This window comes from Sebastes fasciatus, chromosome 10 (genome assembly GCF_043250625.1).
Source record: "Sebastes fasciatus isolate fSebFas1 chromosome 10, fSebFas1.pri, whole genome shotgun sequence".
Taxonomy (NCBI): domain Eukaryota; kingdom Metazoa; phylum Chordata; class Actinopteri; order Perciformes; family Sebastidae; genus Sebastes; species Sebastes fasciatus.
The window spans coordinates 29,296,064-29,320,326 of NC_133804.1; the positions used below are offsets into that span (position 1 = coordinate 29,296,064).

A 24,263-nucleotide genomic window follows, 5' to 3' on the forward strand; every position below is an offset into this window, starting at 1 on the left:
AGAATACGTCTACAGCAAGGGTGTCAAACTCATTTTAGTTCCTGGGCCACATGCAGCACAATTTGATCTCAAATGGGCCGGACCAGTAAAACTATTGCATAATAACACCTCCACATTTTCTCCATTTCTTTTAGTGTAAAGGAGTACAAGTACGTTCTGAAAACGTTCACAATTAATGAATAATACACTGGCTTCGTCTATTTTCCTTGTCACATATATCACGAATATTGATTCATATTTGATCAGCGCTGCCTAGTTTGACCGTTTGGTCGGAGTTCGTGAGTGATTGACAGCTGGCTCTCATAGACGGCAGCTGGACAGCAGACCTCAGATTAGCAGACCTCAGATCAGCTCTTACTGCTTGTTTTCCTCCGGTATGTGAAATCTTGCAGATGCCATTAGGAGCACCGGAGGACACAGGCACATGATTTTTTTCAGGTTACCTGTTTCATGCACTACTGTCACGATATAGCAACCGTTTTATAAAAATAACTTTCTTTAATCAGATTTGCTCCAATCTCGCCTACTGCTGCTTTAATGACTTCTCTGCAATTTTCACACTATGTAAAGTCATCCAGTTGGCCGGATTGGTCCCTTTGGCGGGCCGATTCTGGCCCTCGGGCCATATGTTTGACACCCCCAGTCTACAGTAACAGCGTATTTGCAAAGTTAAGCATTATCCTCTAATTCTCCCCGGTGCCTTCAGTTGTCTATGGTTGACATTTCTCCATTAACCCTCTCAGTTCACTCTACTCCAGTCCCTCGTCGTAGCTGCACTTGCATCACATGCTAATTCACCCAGAATGCACAAAAGAGAAGTATGGAAAAAAAAAAAAGAACACATGATGTCCATGAAAGGACGCACACCTGGGGACCCGGCATGGCGGGAGGCGGGACCTCTGGACACATCCTCCAGTTGAAGCTCCCCCACCGTCGCCTGTCATCCTCTGAAGCCGTGCCAGAATCGCTGCAGGAGCTCTGTAACTTTGGAACGTGGCAGCTCACCGCGGGGGTCGAGCCCAGGCAGTCACACACACATATAGGCCTCCACAGCACGGCCTGTTTCAAGTAGGGAAAGCGGAGAGGTCAAAGAGTCCGCCCTGAGAGAAGTGGGCTACATAGAAGGCTCATTTAAGGACTGAGGGGGCGGGAAGTGAGGCAAGTGTTTGAGGAAAGGAAAAAGGGAAGTGAAGAAGGGGGGGCATTAATTACTATGCAGAGAAAGAGTCCTTTATTCTGACAAACCAAGTACAAAACACTTCATATACATTTCAAAGACTACAATGATCTAACAGTGGCATATTACTGTCATTGTCATATTATGCAGATCGGAGGAGGGAGAGTACTTGACTCTATTTAAAGAGATGAAAGATTTTTCCAACATGTTACAGTTAATGCAGGGTATATGCAGTTTTACCTATAACTTGTAAGCCACATTGCTTTATCAATGTATTTTTAAACCTCCCAGTCTGAGATGCTCTTACAGTTTTGCTCTTAAAATCTATACGTTGAATAAAATATGATTGGGACTTTTCAGTCAGGGCCTGTAAGATGTGGAATAACTCAAATAATAACATCAGGCTAGCAGAATGTGATCTTGTTACAGCTGACTTCATGGGTAAAGGTATACTGTAGATTTCAGGGCTGCAACTAACATTAATATTAAAGGGCGGGTCCATTATTTTTGTTTTTTATATCATTCTTTAGCTTCCCAGCAGTGTTCCTTATGTATTGAAATTTTAACATTAAAATGAAGGTCAAAGTTTTAGAGTCAAAATGCTATTTTTTCCCACATGGCCTGACGTAGGTTTCTGCATGATGACGCTGCTACATGTACAGTATGTATACATCTTTATAGTCAGTGTATTAACGTTACACACAGTAACTTAGATGGCGGTCGGCACGCTCCCAGTTTGGAGAAGCAGGCATGGAAGCTAAGCGATGTACTGCTATGTGGACGCCACGTTAGTTTGGATCCGAAAGTCACACAAGAATAAACAAACTAACCGATCGATGCAGCGGTAGACCAGCAACTCCTGTGTTCTGCGAGGTAAAATGACTGTTTTTGTGAATGGAGTCTGGTATGGTGGCTTTGAAGACAGTGATACAACGGCTTCACTTCCCCGTCGGAAAGGACTGTCTGATGGCGAGGTAAAGCGGTGAAAATATTCTAAATATTGCGTTCATTTAAACTGATGTTTATTTATTTTTAGGTGGCTAAAATACTGCTTTCTGTTGCTCCTGCAGCCGCTTCACCTCGTCGTCAGACAGCCCTGTCCAACGGGGAACTGAGGCCATTATATCGCTCTCTTCAAAGCCACAAGACTTCATTTAGAAAAACAGTAACTTTACCTCGCAGAATGCAGGAGTTAACATACAACTCCACTTCAAAAAATCCAAACTAACTCTTTCAGTTACTTTCAAACTTAGCACAACATAACTTTGACTCAGCTAGCACTGGCGTTCACATTATTTATAACCTTATTGATTAGCTTCGATTAGCTTACTTTGGTAACCTACGTCGCTGCTTTTTGTAACGGCTGAGCCATCAACCTTTTTCTATAATTGTTTTAACGTTTAATCTATAAAATGTCAGAAAATAGTCAAACATACCTGTAACGATCTCCCAGAGCCCAAGATGATGTTTTCATTTGTCGTCTTGCTTTTTCCGATCAACAGTCCAAAACCTATTTTTACACAAAACAGAGAAAAAGTGCAAATGTTCACATTAAAGAAGTTTTAAAAAGAGAGCAGTTTTTAACTAATACTTGACTTGACCAAAAATCATTTTCTGTTAATTAATTGTTTCAACTCAATACATTTTCATCAAATTTTATCAGGATGTTTGTAATCCCATCTTCCTCTATTAGATTCCATTTCAAATTATTTTTACAATTTAAATGTCCCCGTCTCCTTGAATTTTGTCGGTTGCTTTCTGAAAGTCCTCATGTTTTTGAAAAGCTGTCGTCAAATTAATAGGCTTCATGTTTTATCATAATTTATTCTAAATGATTCTAACCGGTGATAGAATTAAAGAGTCAGGTAGTTTCATCCCAACATACTGAACCGTTGGACTGAAGAGATTCCAGCAGCCTGATGCTGATTTATCCGTCAAGGTGAAAGGTGGACTGTGTTGTTATGACTGCTAGTGTGAAACTTGTCTTAACTATTTCACATTGCATGCTCGAGGTGAGCAAACTAAGAAATGGAAGCTGGTTTTTAGACCGAGGCTAACTGACTGCTTGAAAACAGGCTCCCATATGGAAACAATCTCCAACCTACATTAGCGCTGTCCAGATCGGTTACCACAACGCATACCATGCTACCTTGGAGGGCTACTCCACAACTACGGTGATGAACGACTGCTTCATGTGAAATCAGCCCATCTGAAGTAAGGTTATTGCACTTTAGCTCACCCTGCATAAAAATAAACACGAGAGAGAAATACAGTTTGGGAACACAAACATGGCTGCTGAGTGACCTGCTGGTTTTGATCAATGCTTCAGATTTCTGTGGTTCAGTTCTGCTGAAACCATTTCCTCTGAGGAAATCAAATTGGTACAAATTGTCAACAGTACCGAACAGAAACATTGCGAGCTGCCCAATAACATCACATTCATCTTCAGGGAGAAATGTTTAAGACCTCAATGGCGTCATATAAATCTTGCAGGTGACCTGAGCCAGTGAAACGGAACATGAAGAATTGAGCTGTGAATCATCCAAACAGGCTTTAGCATCACACGTGTTACAACAGGATCTACAGTAACACTAACACCAGGTTTGTGACGGAGGACTCGAGAGAAATGCGCTATTTTTGATCCATGTTGTGGACTGATTCTCTCTTTTGTTTTAACACGGCCTTTAAAAACAAAAGAAAAGGTTTCTATAGTGACACGATTAGTTGCTTCATTTCTGAGAGTCTGACGGAGGTCATAAGCAAGAACAGAAAAACTTTGAAAGATTAGGGATTTGTGTGTTTTAAGTAGGGCTAAAATCATAATCACCATTATTTTGGTCAATATTGAGAACATGATAATTCAACACGATTAATCATTGACTTTGGAAACATGCATTAAGAAAAAAACATTTTGTACCTTTTAAAGTTAAATGCATCAATCTGGTGCACTTTGAGAGCAAAATGAAGAGGCTAGATCTCTGAAGAACTTTGTGCTCTTGTAAACAATTCAATCATAAACACATTGGTTGTATAGATATGAATGGTGATGAAACCACAAAGCATGGTAAACTAGACGGGGTCCATCAGTGGTGCACTGGTTCAACAAGCCCACGGTTTGGTTTGTGTTGAGGGTTTTTGGGTCTCAGTTTCGTTTTTGTTTTTTTTTGCACATTAGGGAGAAGAAAAACATAAACATTTCCAATGTGTTTGAACCCCAAAATATATTAATAGACTGATTGATAGTAATGAATGATATTTCTGCATTATATGAAGCCATAACACTGGTTTTATACATTAAATAAGGCAGGCTACTTAATGGTCAAGTAGGCCTATGTTCAGATAATAACCTCTTCGACGTCTCTGGCACCTCATCAAATAATTAGCAGGACTGTATTTAATGGTGGTGCAACGGTTCAACAAGCACGGTTCGGTCATTGAACGGTTAGTTTTTTACGCTTCGATTTTGCATCGTAGCTGCTAAGTTAACGCTCCCGGACGGGTAAACTGGGGACTCCTGTGTGTTGTGCTCCTGCAGCTGGTAGGAGGCAAAATCTTGTCGGTTAACGGTTAATAATCGGTTAACGAGGGTCGGTTATCGGTTAAGAACATTTTTCAAAATGAGCCTCCCTAATCCTTAGGGTCCATGTTTTAAGACCATGGTCGGGTGGGTTGCAGACATTGTCCCATTGTGGACAGTCGCGCTGGGAGCAGGGAGCTCCATCCCTTAAAGAGACGGGTGCTAAAACGGAGCGTTTCAGACAGAGGGTGAATACAGGTATATTATAAAGAACCGCTAACGTGGCAAACAGAAAAGTGTACAAAGATTTTGGCGGACAGGTGAGCAAACATCACTGTCGACTCTGGAACTACTGAGCTGATTAGTTTTGAGTATTTTGTGTCTGAATTAAATTTCCCTCATCGGTGGTTTGAGACCTCCAGGACGTCGTGGATATTAAACTTTCGCATACCTCCAGTCTGAGGCTTGAACAATTAAAATAAGACCATTGTGCGGTATGTGAAAGAGGTCAACTGTGATCAACTGCGAATGCCTAGATGAATTCTTTGTCTAAGGTCAAGCCACACATTCCCACTGAGACCAAACATGGTCTGACTCATGTAGTGCAAATGAGGCATTTGAAACACTTTCGCTATTCAGCTTTATCTCTCACTATCTCATTTTCACATCTCTTGCAGGACATTCAACACATCCTTGCAGGATGAGTCTAATGCTTTCTTCTGGCTGTGGCATTTCAAAGACCGAGACGCTGTAGATGCGACTCCATCCAATTATGTGAAGCTTATTCTTGCTAGTCAGAATCATAAGCCTGCTAGCAAGATAGCTTTGCTAGATAAGACACTTTTCAATATCAAGAGCTGCTCTCACACTCTGTGGGCTACCGGTTGATGGACTGTTCATCATGCAAAAGGTCACATTCATGGACTAATTACAACAGGAATCTCTTCATACAAAAAAGACACAGATGAGATGAGACTATTCTGTTATTCAGCCCGCTTTTTCATTTAGTTTTATGAGATGAACGCTGCTGCATTCACCAGTGGACACAGAAATATTAAAACCAATTATTTATATTTCAAATTCACTTTTTAAGATTAAAAAGAATTGGGCAACATCATTCAGCAAAATCAAAAGGGAAGTTTCAAAAACATTTTGCTGAATTAAGGCTGCAGCTAACAACTAATTATTTTCATTATTGATTAATCCACCAGTTATTTTCTTGATTAATCAATTAGTTTAATCGTTAAGATAAACTGAGATTAGACACAAAACATTGGACCAGTACGTTAACTTCAATATGTATTAGATTATACACTGTACAGTACTGTGATGGTGATGGTGATGTAATTGTTCATTAGCAAGTCAAGTAGATGTTGCTAAAGGCTCTACAGTAAACTGCAGGACTATCAATAAGTCTATAAAATGTCAGAAAATTGTGAAAAATATGAGGCTAAGGTGACATATTTAAATAGTTTTGTTCAACTAACAGTCCAAAACCAAAATATGTTCAGTTTACTACCATAAAAAAACATAGAAAATCATCACATTTGAGAAACTGGAAATGTTAAATGTTTGGCATTTTTCCTAGAAAAATAAAATAAATGATCGTATTATAATCGCAATATAAGCAATTATAATAAGTCAACGTATCCTCAACGGTTCGCATGGTATCTTAAGAAAAGTTAGTCCTCATTTTTTCATGCGTTTTCCTACAAATGTCCAGCAACGCGTGTCAATTTCCACTCAATACATGAAAACAGTCTTTTCAAAATAAACATCCGTTTTCACAGCAATCAACTTGGTTAGGTTCACATAACAAAACTACTTTGTTAGGTTTAGGAAAAGGTCATGGTTTGGTTTAAAATAACTCAAGAAGTGCTGAATTTAAGTACAGAAGTTACGTGACAAATAAATCAACATTGACTTCTGGTTTTACACGGGGTATGAACGCTGGGCAAAAGTCTGGTGTTGTTTGATCCACCGCGACCTCCTCCCTATACGGTGTTTGTTTATACTTCCTGGTTTGCGATTAACTTGATTACATTCAAATTGATTTTGGGGGATACAAACACAACTTACATCACATTACTTTCCGTAGGTATAGCTATGAACGGTGGATGAGAACAGCCTGAATATGTAGTTGATAAATCATTTTTCAGTCCATTTACTAATCAATTAATCGTCTAATCATTTCATCTGTAGTTGGAGGGTCATGGACATTAGATCAGAATCTGTATATATATGTGTATACATTGACCAGAATGTAATGACTGGAAATGTAATGCTTTTGGCTTTCACATATTGATCATTACATTGTCCCCTTTTGTGGGCCCCGTGAGAATTTTGTCTTCCAATCAATCTCTGATGGAAATGCCTGCAGGTGGCGGGAGCCTCTGTGAAGTGGCCCCCTTTCAAGATTTATGGCCTCCATACTTGAATTCAAAAGAAAATGATCCTTCCATCTGCAAATTTCACTGCTCCGTCCCAAATGAAATGGCCTGCGTGTGAAAGTGAGCCCCCTCCGTCCCCCCAGTCATCACCATACACCCTCAGGACACACTTTGACCAGCATGTGGGGGGGGAAAGGAAGCCCATGCCTAATGCTTTGTGTAGTTATTTGAGTTCCTCACAATTTCCATTGATTACACATAAAAAAGACCACATAGGAGCCTTGGTTTCACAAGGCCCCTTCATTATGCTTCCAGGGTGAGAGAACCCAGTGAGCAGTTTCTTCATACATGTAGCGTTATATTCACATTTGTGATTTCTGAAGGATGCAAATGATTAATAAGACGAGAGCTGCAATGATTAATCGATTAGTATTCAATAGGACTCCCTTGTTGATAAGAATATTAAATACACTGACAAATCTCCCTTTAAAGGTACATTTTGAACAGATAAAAATGTGTGATTAATTTGCGATTAACTATGGCCAATCGTGCGATTAATCACGATATTATATTTATTATATTTCAATCGATTGACAGCCCTAGTAATCAACTATTAAACTGATTGGCAACTATTTTGATAATCAATTAATCCATGTGAGTATTTTTAAGAAAAAAAAAGTCTAAATTCTCTGATTCCAGCTTCTTAAATGTGAATATTTTCTGGTTTCTTTACTCCACTATGACAGTAAACTAAATATCTTTGAGTTGTGGATAATACAAGACATTTGAGGAGAAACACTGATCAACATTTTTCACAATTTTCTGATATTTTATAAACCAAACAACTAATCGATTAATTGAGAAAATAATCAACAGATTAATCAACAATGAAAATAACCGTTAGTTGTAGCACTAATAAAGACCTTCATCCACACAAAACATTTAGTTTGTTATCAAATATTACGGATGGATAAATAAATAATGATCTGACTTTATTCCACATCCTAAGCCGTGGGCTATACAGGCAGGGCCTCCTGTTATTGGAGAATATATTGTTAGTCATCAATATCACCTCAGGACATCATCTAATTACTAAGCAACGTCGTGGCTGGAACAAACAATAAGCATATTATCTAGCTCTGGCTCCCTATTACATCTAACTCATGAGATGAACAGATAAAACATTTAAATGGGATCGCTTTCACAGCACACAGCGAGAACGCCACGTGTGCCACGAAACTACCCAGAATTTCCCAGTCGACTCTAGAATTTAGTTTTATATGCACACAATCCTCCACAGATAAGTCCAACCCAGATAAATTGATGAATCAGGTGCTTCTGTCTGTACTATGACGCAGTGAATGTCTTGTTCCCCAGATGGATGGGCCTCTGAAGGCCCCCGTTGTCTGAGCTGTTCCAAAAAAGTTTCACGATTTGAGCTTTAAGAGGAGCAAAATCCACCAGGACGGAAAGTTGGATCCGAGCACAAGCTGGAAATGTGATTAAGGCCTGAACCTCTGTGGTCGGGATCCACCCAACAAATCCCATACCCAACACCGTAATTCTGCCGTGGATCCTCGGGAGACATTTAGCATTTTGTTAACATAAACCTGTTTAGTGTGACATGGGATGAAGGCCCCTGAAGTGACAGATGTTTCTCTTTAATGTGATGGGAAGTATTTTTTTTTTAGTGAATAAGGGAGGGGCGATACTTTGTGGGGTTGAGTGAGAGATGCTCAGGTTGCTTCGGGCTGTTTGAAATCCTGGGATGATCCAGTCTCTCTATTTTTCTCTGTGGAAGTTTTGCATGTTGATATAGAATACACCTTCTCTGTTTCAGAGAGCAAATAAACTGCTCGGTCTCTTCTTCTTTCCTCTCCACAAGTTATGAAAACGGTAACTTGGGGTTATTTCAAATAGTCGGGAGTTAAGGGTCATTGTGGCCTCGAGCAAGATGCTCTCGAAATGAAATTGTCTCACATACTAAGTAAAAGAGGGACCACTTTCCGTCTTTACAAAAAAGAACTCTAATATGCACTCTGAAATGGGTTTTAGGTTCATATGAGTAATTTCTGCTCAAAACTTAATTGCTTCTGGGATTTGTGAAAAAGACTTTTTAGCTATTAAACTGCCTCGAATGAAAATAGCCTCGCTCCACGTCTCAGATGATGGTCCATCTTCATCTGCAAAAACCGCAAGAATTGAATCACAGATTTTTGCAACACTGCGGTGTTTGTTCAATTGTGATGGGACGGCTCGAGCATTGTAGAGAAGGAGAACAAAAACAAAGGCCCTCTCTCATGAAGCTGGCGGTCTGTTTGTGTGGCTGGTTGAAGAGTCTTCAGACACCAGAGGGAAATCCACCAGACCTTCAAAGGGACAGCGCAGCGGGGCGCGTTGGCAGACGGCTGGTTTGGACAGCTTGCATACCTTAACACAGCCCCAGTTACCAGACCAGCACTCATAAACACAGCACCACCCACCCATTATGGATGAGTAAGCAATGTACAGGCCAACATATTAACATTTACAGCAGCGATCTCCAACCATGGGGGACTTATACCTCAGGGGTTACCCCATTTGCCATGGGGTACGTGGAAAGACTGCAGAGTAGTCCAAAGCATAACAAATGTGATAGGATAGCACATCCCAGATTTCAAAATCCAGAAGGACAAAATACTAGCACTTCACTTGTTTAATTGGCTCACGTCACAAAAGATAAAAGCACCGTATAAATGGTAAAAAAGCTAAGTAGTGGATAAATGGTGGAAATAGACAGCAAAACTGTTCAAATGATGAGGTGAAAGTAATAAACCATTGAAATAGCTAAAAGTAATGGATAAATAGTAAAACAATAGTGAGATAAAAGCAGGCTATTGACTAAATGGTGAAAAAGCAAAAAAGTAATGGATTAATGGTTGAAATATAAAGCTTCCCCACAAGTAGTTATTCGAATCATTGTGCAACTTCCGGGTCTGAAAAGTGAAGCCAATGCTGAAGTGCCTTAAACTTGCATTGTTCCTAGCAGCCAGCAGGGGGCGACTCCTCTGGTTGCAAAAAGAAGTCTGATTGTATAGAAGTCTATGAGAAAATGAGCCTACTTCTCACTTGATTTATTACCTCAGTAAACATTGTAAACATGAGTTTATGGTCTCAATCGCTAGTTTCAAGTCTTCTTCAATACAGCATGATGTTCATTTACTAAATGATGGTCCCATTTAGAGTCAGATAGACCATAAAGCAGGGGATGCTTTAGGGCGTTGCTACTTTGTGATTGACCAGTCGCTACCACAAGATTGTCTGGTCTGGGTGTTGTCTGTGTCTTCATCTTACAACTGTAACCCTTTCACAATGTTTTCACTTCATGAAAGTTAATTATAACTTTTTTGGTCGCCTAAAAATGTCTTGTTCAGCATTCGGTTGTTCTTAGCTCCACCCTCTCGTGTCACTTCTGGTTGCAAAGAACCAAGATGGCGATGGCCAAAAAACAAGATGACTGCCAAAAGGCCAAACTCGAGGCTTCAAAACAGCAGTCCACAAACCAATGGGTGACATCACGATGACTACGTCCACTTCTTATACATACAGTCTATGGTTCAAATGCAAACTTAAAACCTAAATTCAACATTGATATTTAATGTATAATAAAAATATTGTAACGATACCCACATAATCGGTAAAGTTAAATAACATCCAGTTTAAAGTCTCAGATTGTATACAGTATATACTGTACAGTATGAAGTAGATATTTATATTTCGGATGTGAATTAATAACTGTGTATACTCCATTTTTCCATACAAGCACTCACTCTCTCCCACACACACAGGAAGCCACTGAATTATAGATGCAGAAACAGGAAATTCCTCCCTTCACCCTCTGTCACTCAGGCTCCGACCTTGCACTAAATCAATTAGTAGTGCTGCAGGCAATCAGCGGACCTCCCCGGAGACTCTATGAATGTACCCTTAATTCACGAGGGCCTCTTGAACCCCTCTCCACAGTCACTACCTGATGGGTGGCCACCGCTCCTGTTCCTACAAACAGCACAGTCATTTCACGCTGCGCAAATCAGAGAGTAGTAAGGGTGAGATCGTTTTGTTTCCTCTGCTGTGCAGCATTCTGTCTTGTCCATAAAGGGTCCTCTCTTGTGCGATCAGGAGGGTCTCGTTCCGCTCGGTGCCCACTGTGAAGGTCCCTCACTGTGTCCTTTAGGTGGCTTCTGTCTTTTGTAGTGCTGCTTCAAGGCAAGTGCTGATATAAAAACAATTTACGGTGCGATTAACTCTGGCTGAAATGAATGTTGATCATTATTAAAGCCTAAATAGAATTAAAGATAAAATCTCCATCGTTTTAAATTGATTAGTGCTGAGACAATGAATCGATTAATTGATAGGTATCAACACCTAATTAACCACTTGAGCCATTTATCAAGGAAAAATGCCAATGTTTGCTGGTTCCAGCTTATCAAGAGAGGATGTGATGCCTTAAACCTACTGTATGGAGATCAAAAGTGGTCAATAGTAAATAAATAAATAGGACATTATTAAAAATAAATAATCATATAAATAAATAGAAACAAATCTGTAATATAACCATGAAATTGTCAAATAACCCGACACATTTCTGATTAATCCGACATATATTTTCTTGATTAACCTAATAATAATTTGGTGTATTAAATATGTGCCATAGTGAAAAATGCTCGTCATAATTTCCCAGAGTTTAACATCACCCTGCATGTTTTGTCTAACCAACAATCCAAAACCACAAAATATTAAATTACTATAATATAAAACACATTTAAAGAACTGAAACCAGAGTATGATTCACATTATCAATTTCCTGTCAATCAAATAATTGATGAATAGACTAAACAGTTTAGCTCTATTGATAACCTTTAAACCTACATTAGTGTACTTTTTGGCTATTTAGGGCCAGAAACAAGCTGTTAACACAACACTGACATATTGTCACCTTTTAAATTGATATGCAGAACTGAAATATTACTATTTACACATCTAGCAGTGACGGAGTAACATTATTGTTAATTTAAAGTCGTATTTGTGTCCACATGATGAATGTAAGTCCGATATTTACTCTCTTTTAGCTCTGTTTTTGGTCTCCACCAACTCCTGAGAAAAATATCTGTAAATAACTGTTTGTCTGCTGTTTGGTGCTTGGTTCTTTTTAGAGCTTTTTCCCTGGAAGCAACTGCCCCATGTAGCCAAAAACAACATTATGAGAGCGGTGAGAGTGAACCAATAGAGGAAATTATTTAGGTCTGTCTCTCATTAAGTACATGTTTCCATCAATTAGATTGCAAGTGGAAAATTATGGAAATTATTGGCAAATAGCACACATTAGTTCTGCTAATTACACATATTGCGAGATTGCAAATCTTCCATACACTCCTCCAAACTTCATTCTGGGCTGTCTTGGCGTTTCCGTTTGGGAAATCTGACACTTACTCGAGCTTCCAGCCATTCAGAGTTTATCAGCAGGATCAATGCAGCATCTGTGTCTTTCTCCCCACGAGACTCTGTGGGATGTAATCCCTCTCCAGCCGAGCGGATCCTGAATCTTCCCATTCACTCTCGCTCCCCCGAGGACACGGAGGCACATTTCCCATGGAGCTGAATAACTGCACGCTATTTGCGTAATGTATCGCAGGACGGTTGTAGTCGTAGTAATGCATAGGGCTCAGATTACCTTTCCTCATCATTAGGAGTGGATGCAATTCTTGAGATAGTGATGCCAAAGTATTCACATCTTATGACCCTCGGTGAAAATAACAAATCTAGACAGGGAAGTCCATACAGCCCCCTGTAGATTTTCATACTTGTATCTCACACAGTAGGGAAATAGATCCGAGCGCAGATCAAACAAAATGCTGTGGTTTCCTGCGTTTAACTGGGACTCGGCACTGATTTCCCTTGGTCATATTTCTCTGAGTAACAACATCAATGTGAATTTGAGATGAACAAATCAGCAGGGAATCACACACCATACGGGGAAGTAAACAGAACGGTGTTCTGGGAAATTAACCCAATTACAATATGAGACTTCCAATGACCACATGGAATACACATAGACAATATGCTCATAAACACAAGGTTGATGCCCAATAAAAAGCCACTGAATAAATATATTTCACTACATTTTCATGGGTGCTGGTGAGAAGAAATGGATGCAATTTGATGCATGCTGGTCATGATTTTTATCCCTGGCAAAGGCACCAATTTATGCATGAAAAGTATAAAACAAAACAGCTTACCTTTTATGCTACTTGTGACTAGCTAGCGAGCTGTGCTCGTGTAAAGCATAGTGGCGGTGAGATGAGAGACTGCCGACAGAGCAGATTTAAATATCGCTCTTTTACATGTTAATGATTGTTGAAGAGGTATATCATATTGGCTTTTTACTTGCAAAGGTTTTATTGCACTTAACGTTGCAGAAACAAGTATAGTTGGAGGTCGAGGCGCTCAGCCTCAACACAGAGAGCGAAGGAGATTCTGCAACGTGATAATAAATTACACCAAAACATTAAAAAGTACGGAGAAGTAAGTGCACATTCAATTAAATTGCCATACCTTTGATTATTTTGGAGAAAATAGACGTATAAATCGATGCATATTCTGCGAATGTACGTCTCTTTCCCTGGCAGAACCAGTGGCAGAGTCAACTGAAACTGATCAATCGTAGAAGAGTGTGCTGCTCTCCGGCTCTCAGATTCTCCCTTCACTTTTGCCCAGCAGCTGGGAAACAAGTCACGGGAATGTCTTGGCATGGAGGAGTGATGTTTGCAGTGTTTATTCATGCAAACTGTAACGTACACTTTACATTTACTGCCACTAGACAACTTCACTGCTAACCTTTCCCTCCGCTCCGATCGCCAACACCTGTCTGCCATTATCGCAGCCACAGTCTCTCCCTCGCTCAACCAACACATACTCGCTACACGCACACACACACACGCACACACACACACACACACACACACACACACACACACACTGCCCCACTGAGCCACGATCATATGCATCAGTGTTGATGGGAAAATAGATCAGGAATACTACTGCACCGAAGTTGGTGGCTTACCTATAGGTGTACAAATCAGAATGAAGCAGTTGTGGATCACTTGCGGCTCCTTCCAGCTGGTTAAGAGAAGCACACACACAAGACCAAACTAGGGATACTAGTCCGATACTGTGCTCATGTACTCGTACTCGCAAAACGGCTCCAATACAACGGTACAGATACCACTTTACAGCAGCGCAACGTTAACCTCTCGTCACCATCTTTCGGGTCCTCACGCTTCACCTCCCCGACGGTGCATGTGAGATGGGCCAGTGATTGAACCCGACCCCGTTGGGCCGGGATCCCACCTCAGCCGGCGCGCACCGGCCCTCACTTTGCAACCTCTGACTTGCGCGTGCGTTAGACTCCTTGGTCCGTGTTTCAAGACAGGTCGGGCGGGTGGCTGACATCGCCACAGAGCCCCTGGCGCCTTTTACGTGGGCCGCGGCACGACGCGGTTGGGGCGCATTGAGGACAGTCCGCCCCGGTCGACAGTCGCACCGGGAGCAGGGAGCCCCGTCACGGTGCGGCGAGGTCCAGCTGCGGCCGCGAGCCACCCTCGCCCCGAGCCTTTCCAAGCTGACCTAGAGCCAGTCGCGGCGCACCGCCTCGTATGCGGGACTCCCTAGCCTCCCGTGTGTCGCTCATACCCTCCAGCTGGTTGTTAACGAGGGTCTTTTGGTACAGAGAAGTACTCGTATCGGTATCGGCGAGTACCGAAATGTAAGTACTTGTACACGTACTCGGTCTGAAAAAAAGTGGTGTTGGTGCATTCCTAGACCAAACACATAATCTTCTCCCAGGTGTGAGATAATGAGCTCAAAAAATATTAGGCTGATGGGTCAGTACACACACACGCACACGCACACGCACACACGCACACACGCACAACTGAATACATGATAACACCTTCTGGTTAAAGTCTAACGACTCATTTTCCAAGTAAAGAAAATGTGTTATGTGATTTTTGCTTTTAATTAATTCGCTTATGAAACTAAGCTGCAGTTTCACGTTTATAAAAAAATGACAGTGATTTTCTCACGTAACATTTATTTTTACCCAGCGCAGTCACCAACCTTCTTTTAATTTCTCAACAGCATAATGAGACCAAATTTCACCTAAGCTAATGGCTATTACATAATTATATCAATCAGCTTTGATTGTACCTCCACTTTATCAGCACTTCTATCAAGCATCTCAGGTGAAGGTGAAAAGAAAACCCTGCAAATGTTATGAACTTGTTCTGTTGTTGGTTTAAAAACATCCAGTTTTCATTTAGATGTTTTTGGGTGAAGTATTCTCATTAATCTAAAAGCAGTGTCCCATCTCTGCAGCTTTCACTGTGACTGAACTTGACATGACATCCAATAATCAAAATGGCAAAAAATCATTACTGTGAAGAGGCCGTGCAATCCAAGACTATATTGCATGTGGCCGTTGGACCTTCTTAGTACGTCACTATGATTCAACCCGCATGTACACTCATCTGATTAAATCTGCTGTACACATCAGGGGCCGGATGTATAAAACTGTGTAGATTCACAAATCAAACTATTTGTACGCACAAAACAGAAATATGCACAGACATTCTTTTCATCAGATTTATATAAAGCCGTGCGTGCACATGGTTCTGATTTATAAAATCTTGTGGGAAAAGTTGAAAAAGATCTTCTTTGTGAAAAGACAAACAGTAAAGCGTGTTGTATTGCAGTGATTTCTCTGAGCTCAGTAGTTGGAGCAGTTATTTAATAAAGCAGGAGGGGATGACACCTACAGCAGATTGCCTTATTATTTATAATGCTCGCAGCGCATTATGTGAGAGGTTTTACAATGACAGCTTATGAGAGCATCGCAGTAAAGAGAGTAAAGTTGAAATCATGACACGACGTCTATTGTGCCGTTCGTTGACGGGTCATTTATTTAGAGGCTGTATTAGTTTAGAGTATTTAGGATGATGTGCGCAACTTAAACTATCAGTAAAACGTAGTGCTGCTGGTGAAATTTACATGCTAAATGTTACTATCACAGAGATTATTGATTAAAAGATCTTTTCTTCATATTAGAGAAGTGAAAATATAAGAAATGAATCTTGTGTGATCAGAAGCAACAGCTTCATTTATAGAGCCACTTAAAAGTCACTCAGTATTTCTATAAGACTACAAATGCTGTAATAAACTATATCTAGAGCTGTTGGATATGGCTGAATAATAATAAGAATGTACTTCCAATACAGATATCACAACGTGGCAAATTTATGCAAAATTAAATACAGAATGATATAACTAATGTTTAATGCAATGACCTGTGTAACACTTCTTTCCACTTTTCAGGGCTGAGTTAATGTGATGATAACATGTTAAAACAAATGCATTAATTTTTAACGCCACTAATTTCTTTAACACATTAATGCATGAGTGAAGATACTGGCATCATATGAAACTAGAAAAACCTAAGGAACCATGTCATACTAACTTGTCGCTGAGGAGGCTAAATAACTTATGTTAAATTTTGGCAAGGAAAGACTGTCTTGGTCATTTTCAAAGGGGACCCTGCAGCTGTTGTTGCCTGTTGGGCTGCAGTTTGCCATGTTATGATTTGAGCATATTTTCTATGCCCAACTGCAGCACCTGTGAGGGTTTCTGGACAATATTTTTCATTGTTTTGTGTTGTTAATTGATTTAAAGTAATAAATATATACATACATTTTAATAAAGCAAGCATATATCCACTCCCATGTTGATAAGAGTATTAAATATTTGACAAATCTCCCTTTAAGGTATCGATTGACAGCCGTAATATTTTTTTAACTGAAAAATGGTACTGGTACTGTATGGGCACAAGTTCCATCACAATACAATATTATATTGATTCTTTTGACAACGATATGATATTCGCTGATATCACAAAGTCTGCCACAATACGATTTTGATTCGATTCAATTCAGGAGCCTGCGATTCATATGAGACGATATCATGTGCCCATTTAACACAATCAGTTATATTTATATCAACTCACAAAAAGCAACTAAAATATGATTTGACAATTTTATTACTGGGCTCTTCCAGACATTTAAATGAAAATCTATTCTTTTTAATAAAAAGAATAAAAATAGACCTCCTGTTGTTGTTGGTCAAAGCTGGTGAGCAGCTTGTCACTGAAATAAGAACTGCTGGTCCACCTTAAAGGTCAGTCCACCTTAAGTGAGCCTGGGCCGTTGTTGTTTCTAACTTCAGGGCTAACCTCCTTCACCTTTACCAGCAGGTAGCAAACAAGACATGGGAATTTGGCTCGGGTCTTGAGAAGTTGTAGCATTTATTCACCGACAAATAAACTGTAACTTACACACACTGCACTGCTACGTTCACAGCTATAACGCTACTGCTACTCACCATCACACACACACACATGCTCTGTGTGTTGTTAATATATAACATGTTGAATAACTGAAAACAACTACAGGCTTTCCAAAGCTGTTTTACTGTAATAAATGAAGCATAATCACACATTAAGCATGTGACATTTCTCTAAACCCTCATTGCAGATGGATAAACTAAAGAAAAGGGTTAAAAGTGCAGTATGGGAGTATTACACTCAACCAACACCAGGGAAGGCAGTCTGCAATACATGCAAAGAAAATGTCAGCATGGGAGGAACCACAGCAAAAAAGTGTTTGTCATTTTTGACACATAGATTTTCATTTTTACTGCAAACGTGTATCGATTCAAAATATCGGTTATCGATCTCCTCGATTACTAATAATCGGTATCATACTGAACGTGAAAATAAACATATCGGTCGAACCCTAAACCCCACTAGCACTGTTTGAATGTTTAGGAAGGCGGTGCGCTTGGACAGAAATGGTAAAATGTGAATTTCAAAATAAAGTCGGATCTTAAAGATCGATGTTTTCACTTTGCATCAATGATAAAAAGATTGCTGATCAATGAATCGATACATCGATCCAGATCGATGGATCATTACACCCGTAGCGCTGCATCTTGATCGATGCTCAGTATCGACAATACCCAGAGTTTACCCAGAATGAGTAACAGAGAAAAAAAAAAGGGATCCGTGAATCTGAACCACATTGAATGTGAGGTATCCCTCTGCCATAACCTTCATCTCTAATTCATGAAGTAATGCGATACACTGCACACAACATGGAGTTTATCATAGAGCATGGTACAGTGCAATATTCATAGAAACCTCAGGCCAGTATAAGCATTACAAGGCACTGTGAAAAACCTATAGAGCTGAATACTGCATGAGTACAAGGATCACATCTCTTTGCCTCGGGGCCTAAAGAGTCCACCGTACACCCCAACATACATCCTACATATGGTTTAAACTACGGATAATTAATGATCACATATGGAGACTATTTAATAATCAGCCTCTTGGTACTTTTAACTCATAATAAATACCTTCACAACTCCTCCTCAACTCTCAACAAGCAGCTGCTTAATTCCCCGTTAATAGGAATTGACAAGTAGCATTATCATACCAACGAAAAAAACAACAACAGCAGCACAATGACAGCTTGCAAACCGCCGTGTGAATTTTAGCAGTCACATCCACGCGCACTGCCAAACAGCTAATTTCATGAATAACTATTTGGATGGAAGCGGGCCTCATTACAAATTGCAAATTCATTTTCTTGCTGAAGACAAACGCGCCGACTTCAACCACTCACTCTGCAGCCTATTAAATAAAGACACAAGGTAAATTGCTACTTCAGCTTGTTTGAGGGGAAATGAAAAGTGATGATGACTTCAAAGAGTTTGAGATTGAATACATTATGGAAATCATGTGAAATGCCCTGTGAAAAAATATATTAAACTGTGTGTGTTACAAACGAAATATGGGCACTTTTGCGCTCTTGTATATATTCATGTATGTACTTGTGTAGGTCTTTGACAAGCAAGAAATAAAGCGAGATAGCTTGTAGGATAACAGCCAAAGTAATAGGTTTCCACTTTAGTCTTCTAGAAATAACACCGCTGCTGAGCTGTTTGTTTTACAACCGGCACGGAAAACAGCAGTGGCTCCCCTTTCGACCTTTGCCCTCACCAGATTTTGCCTTCTAATTTGGCTAATTGTTTTCTTTCCCAGGGGACGCGCATACATAACCGGCATGAGCTACATCAATGAAGCGGTGTCCAGGTCAGGTCAGTCATAAAACACGGTTCATAACAAAGACATGCTCCTAAAATGAGCTCCATCTCTCACTGTCATACCAGCAATCCATTATTGAGGCTGGATGTTGACTGGGAACTGCTCTTTGTAGAGTTTTCAGAACAACAAAAAGGGAGAAGGAGCTGTCTAAATATCACTCAGCTTTTCAAGCTGTCCATCTCCCACAACAGAAACGCTTTTATTTTCACCGCTATCAACGCAGCTCTGTAGGCTTCCAGCTCCTTTACTTTCACACAAATGCCTGTTTATGTCATAACTTCTAAGCGGGGTCCGAAATTAACACCCGCCAAGCGCCAAATGCAGGTAGTTTGACGAGTAAACCTCGCTATCCGCCACACTGGCGGGTAAACGTTTGTTCCAAAATAGTCATGTAATAAATAACTATGCTCGGTTACACTCAGAGTCTCCACGACGTTTTGGTGTCATTTACGGGCACACTCCTCTGCTCTCTGTTTGGGACTCCGTAAACTCCTTATAGACAATATTTCGTAAAAACAGTCACTACGGTCTGGATGGGAATGAACCTAATGTGTGCGTAATGTGTCACTAAAAGCCTGACAGTCCAACGAGGGAACGTTACAGAAGGAACATCCTCCCCGCCGTGCAGCGGTAAGGTCACTTCTAACCACGGATGTAATGTTATCATGATGCGCTCAAATGTTATCTTGTAAAAAAATGTTTGAAGGAGATGTTTTCACAACAGTATAACTTTAAAACTAACTGTTTAACCTCTTAACAAAAAACAGTATGCAAGCAGTAATAAAGGAGTGTGTGTTGAAGTACATGGGATTTATTGTTTTTAGTAGCCTACACCTGGTGAAACGTCAGGGAAGCCTAGTATTCAGACTTGAATTGATTAACCGTCAATATATTTATTTTCACCCTGGGCCGGTGAGTCAAGAAGTTAATTTCAGACACTGCCTATAAGTCAACATTTTTTCAAGCTTATACAGCCAATAGTACCTGCTGCTTGAGGGATGCAGTCGTGTAGACATTGGTTAAGTAGCTGGGTCAGTCAGCTCAAACCACTTTAGTCTGGTTGGGTGTAAGGATCAGCCTGGTCTCACAAGGCCCTTAGCCTTGTGTTAACCAATCTGCTGTAATTACATAAACATGATTACTTAATTAACCCTGAAGCCCACTTGAGCCCTGCATGAAGAAAAAGAAAAAAGCAGCTCTCTCACTCATTTGAATGGAGCCAGTCCGCAAACATTGGGACAAAAGATAAAATAGTTGCTGCCGTGATAACTTCGCAGAGTTGTAAAATCCTGTTTCTAGGGCTGTCCTCGACCAAAGAAATTCTTAGTCGTCTAACACTCGACTAATCGATTATTTGATTTAATCAAGGGATCTGTAAAACTGAGTTTCTCCACAAAGAATCACACAAAAGCACCACTTTAAATCTTGTTTACCAGAGATGTGCTCATCATTTTCTTGGAAATAAGTCATTCAGTGTGAAAAATGCATAAAAAAAACGACTAAATCTTAGTCAACTAAGACCAAAACAACCCAGTGGGGGGCAGCCCTACCTGTTTCATAGTATCACAGACCGCTCTGCAGCATCTGATAAACCTTTAAACACATTAATCTATCTACTTCAGCACTAGCTTCATTTCTCAAAACTAGAGGTTGCCGCCTGGCTGCAACTGACCATGGCTACATATGACTATTAAACTCACAATTAGAGGGCTTGATGAGTCCAGATGCTTCCTAATATCCAATACCTGATCTGGCTACGTCCAAATTACATTCAGTCTAATTGGGTCCAGTTGTAATGCCAAAGGTCTTGATCTTTTGGTCACGTGTTACACCTGAGTGGGTCAGCTCTGATCACTCTAATCATTGAAGCAAGATGGAGCATTTTATAGCGTTGTACATGCAACAAGTACGTTGTGTGTCAGACTTTATGCTCATTTCATAACCTTTTATAGGATCAGTTTATATGACTTATCAAGGCAGCGAAACAAATTATGATTTAAACATTCAGAGTCATATGTTATAAAAGTTTGAAGTATTTCAACTTTGAGCAGAATGCGCTTCAAACTGGTTTTCAATTGCAGCATCACTTCCCACGAACATCTGCTCGGTGCTTCTAGCTTAAAAAGACGTGTGTGGTGAGCACCGAGCAGCCTGAATTCTCATCGAAGTGTCAGAGGAAAAGACCAAGTAGCCATTTATAAATACACAAAAAACCTGCACTCGCCCACACATATTTTGGTGTGCGCACTCACATTCACAAATCCCAGGAGGATGAGTTACGGATCTTAAAACACAGAGCTGTTGATCCAGGTGCCATTTGATTATTTTTGGCCACCAGGAGTGTCAGGAAATCAGTGATAGATGTTCATGGATAACCTTATCACCCCCTTAAACCTACCACAGAGATAGATAGATAGCACCCCGCTGGAAAAAAAAGAGAAGAGAGTCATGAATTTAACATCTGTCACAGCCTGTAACCTGATCTTATTGCTCTTTTTCTAAGTCTCTACTAATCTTTAATTACATGAGTGATAATAGCTGAACCCTGAGGTGAAAGAAAGGGGAAGGTGTTTTTAAAAAAGGAAAGACACTGCAGTGAAACTCAGGAGCAGATGCATGTGTCCTATATTCACTGTTAAAGAAAGGAAGGATTGGGGGGAAAAAACACACACACCTTTGTGACGGTGTTGGTGTTGCGGCGTGTGTTGCCAATCCTCGCTGTGCTTATAACAATCATTTTTTTCAACACTTACTGCTTGATCAATTCAGTTTTAATTCCTCTCTTTTCCTCTCCATGCTTGTCTTTTCCCCACATGTGCCATGTGTGTCTGCGCCTGTGTGGTCCAACTTAGGTTTAAGACACAACTAGGCATCCGCAGAGCAGTAACATAACCTTTCACGGAGTGTGCATGAGACACACCATCTGTTGTAGTGAGAGGTAACGGAGTCGCCGTCTGTGCAAATGCCCGCCGTGCAGTCTGGCACCGTTTGAGCGCCGCTCTATTTGGCATGGCGCTGGCTGTGAAACACCCTTCTCTAATCGCCGTGACTGCATGCACCTAAACTTCCCCGGCGCGTTCGACAAATACCGGAGTCCCCGTTCGTCAAACACTGAAGACGACAAGGTAGATTTCCTCCCCTGACATTTTAAAGAGACTCCTCTGCCAATATTGGCTGGCCTGCGGGAATTTAAGCTTTATTAAATCCCTTCAAATATTCAAGAATGAGACAATGACACTTCTGTTGAGGTGAAAAAAAAATTGTTGTAAGTCTGTCCCATAGTAGTCCACTGAGCTGGGAAGAAAGAGAAAGAGGAAGTGTCCCAGGGGTTCACGCAGAACAGGAGCCACTCTGTTCGCAATCAAGTATAGACATGACGTCACTGTCCTGGGAGCAGAATGTATGGCTTCTTAGTCAACTGTGTGAATGATTGAAGGTGTAGAAGGAAGTCCTGAAACACATGTCACAAGACTCATTATTGCTCACTGCAACACAAACCCTCAAACTCCACTTCTAACTAGAGCTGTCCTCGACCAAAGAAATTGTTAGTCGACCAATCGATTTGTTGATTTAAGCGACAGAAAACTGAGTTTCTCCACAAAGAATCACACAAAAGCTCCACTTTAAATCTTTACAAGTTACAAGAGATGTGTTCATAGGTTTCTTGGAAATAAGTCATTCAGCATTAGGGCTGGGGCGATACATCTATCTCCTGATTGGATACTATCACAATAATTGGTTGCCGATTCGATATGTATTACGATTTTTAAGTTTGCTTTACAAGTTTTGTGATTCGATATTACAATTTATTGCAATTTTTGTTAACTTTTTTGACACTAGACCATGGGGAAAAGTTGAATCATACACTTCTAGGGACCTTTTCTTTGGAAAACCTCTAAATTAACACAGTAAAAATGTTTGATTTTCAGCATGTCAGAGATGTCCTGAAGTTAAATATATCAGTCATTGTCAGGGATTATTTATAAAATTTTTTCCAGCAACCCAAAAATTAAAGAATAAAGACATTTCCCTCACAAATTAGTGGTATTTTCTTTTTAATTTATGAGGCACATGTAATGTTTTATACTTCTGGTGAATCCAATCCAATCAATCTTATTTCCATATATTTATTTTGTATATATAGTTCCCTTTGTTAACACCTTATTTTGAAAACCACACGTAGTCACACGTGTATACTTCCCCACCTCTATTCAGCACGAAAAAAACACATTAAAAAACAAGTAATTGACAAAAGAAATCTCAGTCAACTAAGACCAAAACCACCAATTGTTCGACTAATCGACTAAGAGAGGGCAGCCCTACTTCTAACCCTTTCTTCCTTAAAAGAGAGTTATCTACTTGTGTTTGTCTGTCCGGGCCAACACAGATGTCTCAAATATGATGACACGTATAAGAGAATATAATGCATTAGCTTTCCAGGGATTATTTCTTGCTGCAGACTTTCCATTTCCTCCTCCGACTGTCAGATGATTGACAGTAGTTAGAGTGTAACATAATGCACACCCTCATACAACATTTCTCAACTTGGGCAGTGAAGTAACAACATTAAAATGATGAAGGCTCCGTGTTTACTGTGATGGATTATCCAGCCTGGGAAATGTTCAAGTCTGTGAAACTTGTTTCCCATGCTGCGCTAGAATGAATGGCAGCTAACGTCTTCTGAGAGGAGGACAGCAAAGCTCTGATATCTATAATTATGGTAATAAGTAAAGAAGATAAACAATTAAGACAACTAATTAAAACTAGAATTAGCGCATCGCAGTTGTATGCTTCCGCCGACCAGTCAAGTTGCAGTTTACATCCATGTCTGTCCAAAATATCATCACTTCCTCATTTTAACCTATTTAATAATAATTTAATAAATAAATAAATAGTCTATATGAAATAGACACATGGTAAAGCCTA

The 24,263-nt window shown here is 40.2% G+C and overlaps 1 long non-coding RNA gene across 1 annotated transcript in view; it reads right to left on the bottom strand.

Moving 5' to 3' along the window:
* Nucleotides 1–2,612: 2,612 nt before the first annotated feature.
* Nucleotides 2,613–24,263, bottom strand: part of LOC141775704 (uncharacterized) — a 102,461-nt gene continuing 80,810 nt past the window's right edge. The window contains exon 3 of the long non-coding RNA XR_012595660.1: nt 2,613–2,687. This is a non-coding gene — a long non-coding RNA (uncharacterized LOC141775704). The remainder of the gene's footprint in view (nt 2,688–24,263) is intronic.